This window comes from Cryptomeria japonica, chromosome 11 (genome assembly GCF_030272615.1).
Source record: "Cryptomeria japonica chromosome 11, Sugi_1.0, whole genome shotgun sequence".
Lineage (NCBI taxonomy): Eukaryota > Viridiplantae > Streptophyta > Pinopsida > Cupressales > Cupressaceae > Cryptomeria > Cryptomeria japonica.
The window spans coordinates 89,104,660-89,115,384 of NC_081415.1; positions in this window are offsets into that span (position 1 = coordinate 89,104,660).

Genomic DNA, 10,725 nt, shown 5'->3' on the forward strand with positions numbered 1-10,725 from the left:
GCTTCCACTTTCTTCACTCTCTTCCTTGATTGTATTCTACTTTCTATTGTTTCAGCATTTCCAAAAACTTCCACAGTAGGTTCGTTAGGTGCTTGAAGGAGGGCTTTTGCATAAGTTTCAATAATATTGTCATCTGTCTCATAGCCCATTTCAGTTACCCAGATAGTTCTAGGGATATCTGCCTCCATCCATATTTCATCTTTCTTAATTACAAAATAGATTTCGTTCTGATATTTGTCCACAATAGCTTGTGATAGTCTTACTCTAGTTTTCATTCGAGCCTTTAATGCTTGAAAATATTCATTTAAGTTTTTCTCCTAGTTTTCTCCCATATTGTTCAATAGATCCAATAGTTGTTTTCCTATCGGAATGTCAAAACCAAAATTTCTTGGACCAATATCAAATACTTTTTTTGTGATATACAGCATCAAACAAACAAGCAAATTTCCAAATCTAAATGTTCCTTTCTTATCTCTTTTAATCTTTCCCAGATTGTCTATTAACTCATCTTTGAGCCATTCACATACATCTCTCCTTGTAGTATCATTCACCATATCATAGGCACTTTTGATACATAAGCTAGAAACTGAATTCAACCTATTTTCATGTGTAGCCTTATAACCTAAGATCATACTGATAAACCTAACATTTATGTCTTTTACATCGTTTACCCTTAAAGACCTTTTATCAAATGTTGCACTGGATAGATATATCACTATGTCATTTGAGACCTTTCTTTTGTCAGATCTGTTACCGGTGGAAGGTAACATTGTTACAACTTTTACCTCTTCTTTTGTGATTTTATGGATTGAATCCAACCAGAAGAATTCACCATGAACTCTTCTTAGCACAATCCTTATGATATCCTTGGGAAAACCTAGGACACTAAGGATTTCAGTAAAACCTAGGGTCTCCTTAATCTTGTGTTCAGGTTTGACATTTCCAGATTCATCATAGATTACTATCTGATACATATTCTTGATTTCACCATCACCTAATTCCTCAATGTTACAATGAATGTAAATCCTAGGGTCTTCAGCATATACTACTCCCTTAGGAGTTTTAGAAAATGCACCTGTGCTATCATCTTTCCTCGCAATTTTGGGAACCAGTTTGAAAAAGGGTCTAGGGCATTTAATAACCTCAACAACTGTAGGGTTTGCAATAAATTCAGGAGTGGAGGAGGATGTCATGATTATAATTACCTCAATCTGCCTTAAGGATGAATGCTTGGATGAGTTACTTCACTTCTTCGCTAAGGATGCCTTCGCTCAGGAAATTTTGCACTCTCAAAGATTTGAATGCTCAATGAAATGAAAATGGAGTCAAAACACTCACTTTATAATGTTATTTTCACCAACTACCACATTTAATGCTTGTCGTTTAAGTCACAACTTAAAATTATCTGCCAATATAGAAGTATTTAGACTTCTTACCATCAACCGAGGGAATAATAGCATGTTTTTCATTTTATTGCTAAACCCCCCATAGATTTTCTTTTAGTTAGATGAAGAGTCTCCTATCAGTGGAGTGTTACTCTATTCTACTGGTGGAGGAGTATTCTTGTCAACATTATGATCTAATTTTTCTAATCCATTATGTTGAGAATTATTGCTTTACCTCTTCAACCTTTTCTTTACCTTTCAAGCTAGGACCTTTGTTATTTGGCGGTGGTGCCTTACTTCTACAAAATTTTGCAATATGTCCAATCTTGTTACAAGCATAACAGGTCACATTGTTTTTCTGAATAGCTTTCCCATATCCTATGCTGGTTTGTGTTCTGCATTGATTAGATAAGTGTCCAAATCTTCCACAAACATAACATCTTACATTCATTCTACAATTTTCTGAGTTATGACCAATTTTGTTGCATTTTGAACACTGACCAGTGGGTGTATTAGTGTTCTGATAGTTTCTAGATCTACACTAATTTTCTCTATGGCCATACTTGTTACAGTTAAAGCATTTCCCATTGAATTTGTAAGCATTAGGTTGTCTTACCAGTTTGCTATGATCATGATTGTTTGCAGTACCGAATCTATCACCAACTTCAAAGCCAAGGCCATTTGTGTCTCCACTAGGTTTCTAGTTTTTCAGCATGTCATCAAGTTCTTCTGAGCTTTTCTTTAATTTCTCCTTTTGTTGATTTGCAGTAGCTAGTTCTCTTTCCAAGATTCCTTTCTGTCTCATGAGTTCATTTGTATCATTTTGTGTATGCATCAGATCTATCTTCAACATATCATTTTCATGACTAAGTCTTGTGTTCTCATTTCAAGCATCATTCAATCTTCTAACCAAGTCATATTCATTCTGCTTTCTATCTTCAATTTCTCTACAAAATCTCATAGTCATATCTTGCATCTCATTCTTCATTGTAGTGTTCTCTTGTCTCAACTTGTTCACAAGATCATTAAGAGTTTCTTTTTCATCTTCATTATTCTACATCTTTTCACAAAGTTCTCTTCTCTTGTTTCTTGCACTAGTAAGATTTTCTTGAAGTTCTTGAATAATATCCTATGCAGCCTTCAGATCATCTTTAAGTTTGATATTCTTTACTTTCTCTGCATCATAGTCTAAAAGAGCTATTTCCAATTGCTTCATCAAGTTTTCCATCACTACCGGTGTCAAGATCTTCCTCAAGTTGTTAGCCTTTTGAAAATAGAGGACCAGGCTCTGATACCAATTGTTAGGATTCCCAAAGATACTGAGAGGGGGGGGTGAATTAGTATTTGACTAGTTATAAAACTTTCTCAACTTATAACAAGAAAAGCACATCAAAACTGTGTATCGGTAAACTAAAATTAATGCAGCAAGTAAGAACAATAACCACAACATAAGAAGCACACCATAACACAATATTTTAATGAGGAAACCCAGTGTGGGAAAAACCTCGATGGGATTTGTGACCCACAATATTCACTTACTGGCCAATAAGGGAATATTACTGTTTACATGAGGGGCCTGCACATGCAAGAAGGCCAAGTGCCTAGAGTTCGCTACTCAATTACAAAAGGAAGTCACACTGACTTACAAAAATGGATTATACAAATCCAATGTCTTGTACTACTTCAAATTAGCATCTGTTATGCTAGATCCAGTACCAGTTTAAATTCTGCTACATACAAAAACCCTTAACCAATAATTCACATATTTAGGTCTGCTACCTTCTATTTATTTTTCGCATGTCCCTATATCTCTAAATGATCTACAATGATCTCTTATATATAGGAGTCACTTTACAATCTACCATGTTGTCTTTACAAGAGTTTTTACAATTAATTACAAAATGCATTTACAAAATTGTTGTTGGCCAGGGTACCAGTATTCTTCTTTTCAGTGCCGGTGTACTGTATGTCGATGTAGAGTCTACCGGTGCCAGTGCCTGCCAGTATCAGATGATTGTAAGGTTGCCATCAATGAAAATACCTTGAATCACCTACAATATCTTATTGGAGTGTGCACTTGCCAATAGTGTACACACCTTTTGCCTGATTTTGAACTTTGTAATCACACACTTTTTCAACAAAAGTAAAATCATGAGACAAAACACTATAGAGGCCTTCCCACAAGCTACAATATGTTTCACTATCCCAATGAATTCTATCGTTTGCAAGGGCATCATAATGCTGAAATTAAAAAATAAAGCATTCATTCTCAACATTGTAATTCTCATCAACACTCACCCTGTTATCATTTACATTCATAGAATGAGGGACATTACTAACCGAATGATATAAACAAGGAACATAAATATTTTGATCTCGATGTGATACTTCACTATGATGATCACACTCTATACTATCCTTGTTTATCAAACTCAATAAATCCGTATTCTCAATATCCCAACCACAGAAAAGAATGCATACCTCTGGCTGAAGCAAATCCTCAGCTAAATCTTTCTCATTCAGACTTACATCCACCTGAAAAACTTCCGTTTGTGGTCTGAAGTAATCATCACATAACCCATGCCTCTTATCTTCATCATAAAGTAATTTTTTAGAATACATGCTACTGCTGTTTGGAACTTCATCAGCATAACAAACTTGTTCAACACAAGAGGAAATTTCTGCATTTTCATGAATGAAATCAACACCATGAACATTAGTATCAAATGCAAAGAACTCCATATCCGGGTTGAGCATACTATCAACATTCACATCCTCTTCACGGTACTTCAAATTTTGAAACCATTCAAATATAGGTTCATTTAAATCTGAAAATAAAAGATTATCCGCACTGTCACATTTATTTTTATCTTCAAAAATACTTTCATTTTCAGATTCATGACTGAGGTATATAACTTGGTTTCCTCTTTTATCATCTTCACAAGATGAAAAATAAAAACTATCATAGGTATCCTCTTGCTGATCAAAAGAAAGTGAATAACTTGTGCCAAGATCACTCTTATTCTGAAATTGATCTTCATTGTTGATTTGTATACCTTCAAGGTGCTGAAAATCAAACTCGGTGTCCTCATAATCGGCAACACCACTCCATTCTAAAACACATTCATCACAGGGTATACTTGCATTCAAAACACCATCAACATCATCCACAATTTCATTTTCAGTTTTATGAGACTTAATCAAAATCTGATTTACATCATATTGCACATTTTCACTTGCATAATCAGCAACACTAGGTGATCCCTCAGTATTTGGTATTTCAACATCAAATACATCAACAAAATGTAAAGATTGATGGTCATCATCATCATTATTTTTATTATTATTAACCTTGGGAGATGCATGATTTACCTGATAATTTGCAACCACATAATCAGTATAATCGGCATACAAATTAAATTGTACATATCCTTTATATATATCTATCTCTGTATCAGCATTATCACAACATTTCCCACTGATCATTCCATCATTACTGTGAGAGGGAACCCGCATTATTAGTAGAGATTCTTGACTCTCATTTAAAATTGAATCACATGCATCAACAAAACCATTTGGAAAAGCAGAGCTTGACACACCTTGACAAGGAATGATTTATTCAGCTTCACATGGTATTTCACCATTGAAGGTGTTTTGGCAAGAAACAATAGTAGACACAAATCTCTTTGAGATCCCAAATTTTAAGTTATTTTCAATGTCCCTAGTTGTGTTGAAAGATTCATACAAAGTTTTGGGTTCTTTGTTTCTTAATAAGAAACCCATTTTCTTGCCAAAAACACTCATATAAATATCGAGACATACTTTATCATCGAACTTATACTTGCTGGAAATTTTAGACAATGTTTGTGAAAATCTGATATTAAATGTGGGTACCAATTCATATTCCCTAATTTGTATGTATGTGAATTCTCTTAGCATATCATAATCACTCACCTTCTCAGCAAATTGGTCTATGAAATCAACTGTTAATTCATTCCATGAGGAAATACAATGTGCTGGCAAAAAAAAAAAACCAATCCCTTGCATCCTCTTTTAGTGACTGGACAAATAACTTCTTGCACACATCTTCTTGACAAATTTCAAATTCTCCCATCAAATCTGAAAATATTTTCCCATGTTCACATGCTGATTCTAATTTCTTCCCACTGAATATGGGATAATACTTTCTAATTTCTATGGGTATGGGATTTGGGTAACTCGGAATACCTTCAAAGCTTAGAGCAACATAATGGTTCATGATGAAACTTTTCCTATTATACGGTTGTTCTAGTTTATTGGACATGGTCATATGTGGAAATACACAAGGCTGAAAAACTTCACTACACATTTCTTCTCACTCCCATAAATGATGGCACAACCTTAGATGAAACTACGAAACACTTCAAGCATATATCATCATTCAAATCTGTCCATAACATTGCTTGACACAAAGCTTTCTTCAAATTTGCATACTGCAGAAGAACATATATGCTGGATATTTTAGCAAAATGGATATGCAAATAAGTTTGTAATTCCTCTCTTTCCCTCTTTACTAGTGATGTTCACTTAATGGGAAAACTATTTTACTCATTCAAATTTTCAGAAGAAATTTCTTCCATTGAAACTTCTGAAAGTATCTAGGTATTTGCAGTTGTAGGACTTGTAGATTTGAAGATCAACTTCCACTTTCAGCACGGTCTTTTACCTCAGAGTTGCCACCTCTTGCATATAGGACATTTTGAACAACAGAATACCATTCAACACAAATTTAATTCTCTATTTACTCCTTCACTCTCGCTACAACTAATTCACTCCAAGCCACAAACATATAGATATGGGAAAAAAAAAACCAAATCTATATGTATCCTTCTACTGCACTTTCTTATCAAGCTTTTATGATGAAGAATTTATGTAAATCTTCATTAGCAGTGATAACCCATATCTCTACACTATATATAAAACCATAAAACCTTATGCAATACTAATTACATAGACATTCAACACTGGTATGAACCATGGAGTTGCCACCCAAATAAGGAATTGGGGAAAAGTTTGCATACAACTGCAAGGACTTGCTCACAACTCAAGAATATAAATTCACTATTACTCCTTCATAAAATATGACATGAAATAACATATCATTCTACAGATCCAAAACAAGGAAAAATTTCTTCACCATAAAATCACTTTCAACTCTGTGCATACACAATGGACAGACTGGATGGATATGAAATTGACAGGATGAGGAATACATTCAACTTCTAACCTTATCAATCAAACATTTAAATCCATTTACTCCCCAGTAGAGTCGCCATTTTTGTTGGTCAAAAAAACTGGTTCACCCAAGTTCACCTGCAGTTGATCTATGAAATAGCCAATTTCAATCTATAAAGAACTCAGCACTTGGACAACATAACATAGGAGCCTAATTGATCCTTTTGCACTTCAGGTTTTGCTAGACCTAGGGGGGTACACCCTTTTGATGCATTAAGTACAACAGTTACAAACAGATGACTACATCAACAATCAGCAGATAGATCATTCCCCAAGCTCAACAAATTAGAAAACACATACAGATTGGCTAAATCTTGTACAAATAATGCATGAAACAGAGCTTGGAATGGATAGAACATAAACCCCTAAACATAAGGGGAAATAGATTTGTCTTTAAATTTATAAATTTGAAACTATCCCCAAATATTTCAAAGACCAGTGCCTTGTTCATTGGGCAACAAAGTCACACACAAAACTACAAAATGAAAATCATACTTGCAAATTTGTTTTCCTTACGAGATATTCCTGCATTAATACCTTATACTAATTCATTACTCAATTCCATTCCCAGAATTATCAGATATGGGCCACATATTCCATTAGTTATGACTGATTACAAAATTTAAAACCTTCATTGAAGGATACCTATAGAGAATCACACAATCTCCTTGAAATTGACAAATTCCATCCTCCTTGAGGATTCAATTTATAACAATGAAATACATGCCTAGAGACAAAATTATGGGAAATTTACTCATGTCTGACACAAGTAAGATCTGCAACTAGAAAACCATCTATAATACTGTAATATAACCTCTATACCCTAAAAAGATCCATAAAATTTTACACATTTGGGTCAAGCAATTCAGAACTGGAAGCCATGAAAAATAGAGCACTTCCTCCAAAATTTTGGAACCCTTTCAATTGAGAAGAAAATAGAATAAAAAGAGGGGGGAAAAAGACCAGATCTGCATAACACACTACCAAGTGTCCCCTTTCTCCAACTAAATATTTTCCTTTCTCCTTCCCATGTAAACTGCTCTTGAAATATCCCACATTTTTTGAAACAAACTTCATGACTAGATTCCTCATTCTGAGAGCTTTCCGACGATATATAATACTTGCATATTTTGCAAAAACTTAACCTTTGAGCAAATTAATCTTGAATGTGGGAACCATCATTTAAATTTTTTGAATTTCTCTATAGTTTCATCTATGCATTTAACTTTAATTTTTCAGTCTATTTTTGGCCTTGCATTGTACCACATGGCAGCTTGTGATTCATCAGGAGGGTCTACTGGGTGCCACCTGGGATGACACATAACCTTTCGCGACTTCTCCACCTCGTCACCGCCACTAGACTGCCACTAGACTGCCTGCTTGTCACCACCTATCTACCATGTCATTACCACATCAGCGCAATGTCAGCGGGACCTACAAGCTCACCTCCACTTTGACCTGCCATGCCACCTTTTGCCATTTCACGAAGGCTAATGGGCATGCTTCTTTACTCTGTGAAATCGTGTCGGCTATCAATTTGCTCCGAACCTGTATGATCTTTAACCTTCATTTTTCTGCACATGCTTTTCGCCATTTCATGAAGCCACGATCTCTTGCAACCTTCTCACTAGTTAGGTCACCATTTCTTTGCAAAACTCACCTACCTCGAGATCCATGCCTATGTGGGGTCCACCTAGGATGACACATAATCTTTTGTGACTTGTTCACCTCATCACCGCCATTGGACTGCCACTGGATTGCTTGCTTGTTGCCACCTGTCAGCCATGTCATTGCCACATCAGTGCAACATTAGTGGGACCCACTAGCTCACCTCCACTTGGACCTGTCATGCCACAATTCACCATTTCACGAAGGGTAACGAGCATGCATCTTTATTCCACGAAATCATGTCGGCTTTCGATCTGCTCTAAACCTGTGTGATCTTTAACCTTCATTTTTCTGCACATGCTTTTTGCCATTTCACAAAGCCACGATCTTCTACAACTTGCTAACTAGTTAGGTCACCCTTTCTCTACAAAACTCACCTACCTCAGGATCCATGCCTGCATGGGGTCCACCTGGTCAACACATAGCCTCCTTGGTTGCCTCGAGAAACATGTCCGCCCACGTGGGGTCTGCCTTGGGGCCTAACTGGCACCTTGTGTCAAAAGCCCAAAGCTTTGACACTATGACTGAGTGAAGCCTTAGTTTTAAACATCAAAAAGTTTGCCCACACAGCCAATGTGGGATATATGGTTTTGCCTGGGATTGCACTTTCTGAAGCTTTACTAAGAGTTTTAATGGCATTTTCTATCATTTGCATTGAAGTTTTAATGCCCATTCTTGCTTGGTGCATGGGAGGAGAGGGTTGGCTTCACCTAGTAATTGTATTGGAAGTTTTATCTGCCTTTTTCATTGTTGCCAATGCAATTTTCTTGAAAACTTACTTGCATTGCTTTGAAAATTTATCTGTTTCTCCACCACAGCAGGCAAAGGAGGATGCTAGCAATTTACACCTTGGCAAATGCCATTGCTGTTGGGGCTTCTTGGAATTTACACCACTTGCTTGAAGTTTTTCCCAAACCTCACTCCACGTAGCCCCAATTCAAAGTCCACACAGGGACAAGGTTGCCAATACACCTACTAATAGCATTTGCTTAATGTTTTAATCCCCTTCGCCACAAAGGAAGATGTTGGTCAAATTTGTGGAATTGGGCTCTTGTGAGCCATTGCATTTGTTGGAGAGGTTTATTTGGACTTTTAGCAGCCACACCACACTGTAATTGGGGTTTCAATACACAGCAGGGAGGAATGCTTTAACACCATTTGCATTTTGTTGAGTTTTTTAATGCTCCCTTTCCAAACATAACTGCCACGTGAAAAAGTGATTTGACTGGCATTCATTTGCCAATTGCAACTTGATGTTGTTTTGTAATGATTTTATTCATTGTTGCACTAGGGGAAATTAAAAAAAAGGTAACAGAATTTGGGCTTTCAGCAGCCAATGCATTTTCCTGAGAATTTTTCAATGGCTCCCAACATCCACGCATAGCAAGGAGGGAGCAAGGTTGTGGAACTGTGCTTTACACCAGTCATTGCATTTGCAGAAGTTCAGATGCCCATTGCATTTGTTGTTAGCATTCTATTCTTATTTTATTGAAGAAATTCTGCTGGTTTCTTGCAGTTAATCTTCACTTTGCTTTGAAAATATTTAACTTCTTCTGCAAACCTCCATCTTTTACATTCTTAATAACAATACAGTATGTTGTTTTCAAGTCTAAGGTTCATTTGTCAATTGTCTTATTTACCATGTCAATCTCTTCCTCTTCCATACCAAGCCTAGAACATTCAACAAGAATTTATAATAACATTTCTATACAATCCCAAAGTCATTTAATAAGAACATTTTCACCATAAAAATAATGCATGGGCATGAGCCAGGTCAGGCCCCAAAGTGGGTCCGGCTAAATTTTTTTTTGTTTTCATGCAACTAACCTTCGAAATGCCTCACGAACCTTAAACATACCTTTGGAATCGATCGACATCATTTTCGAATCATCAAACTGAGTTTTGCAACTTTCAGACGCCTGCATCACATTTTTGCATTTAATCACGAAGACATAATTTTCAAACTAGACAAAACACCTTTCTAGACTTTGCAAACTGACACACATGTACTCTGATATACAAACATGAACTATACCAAGCTGTTTCTCAAGATGAATCTCAAGTGAAGAAATATTAATGGTCAAAGATGACCAACTGGCTTTGTCGACACTGTGGACCTGATGAAGTCAATGCACAGGCAACTCATGATGTCTTTCTTAAAAATATCAAACAATCTCCATAGACCCTCAAATTTGAGGCATAGGTACCTTGAAGTACATATCAAATATTAGAATACTCAGTTCGATCGGGAAGCTGACTAGATGCGAATAATGAGTTCATGAAAATAGCTACTTTAACTGATGCGGCAATGAAAGTATGGAACACTGAAAAAGATGACTCAAGAAACCCTTTTGAAAACTGATCAAACGGATTGGTAGGAGCTTTAAATTTGAAACAT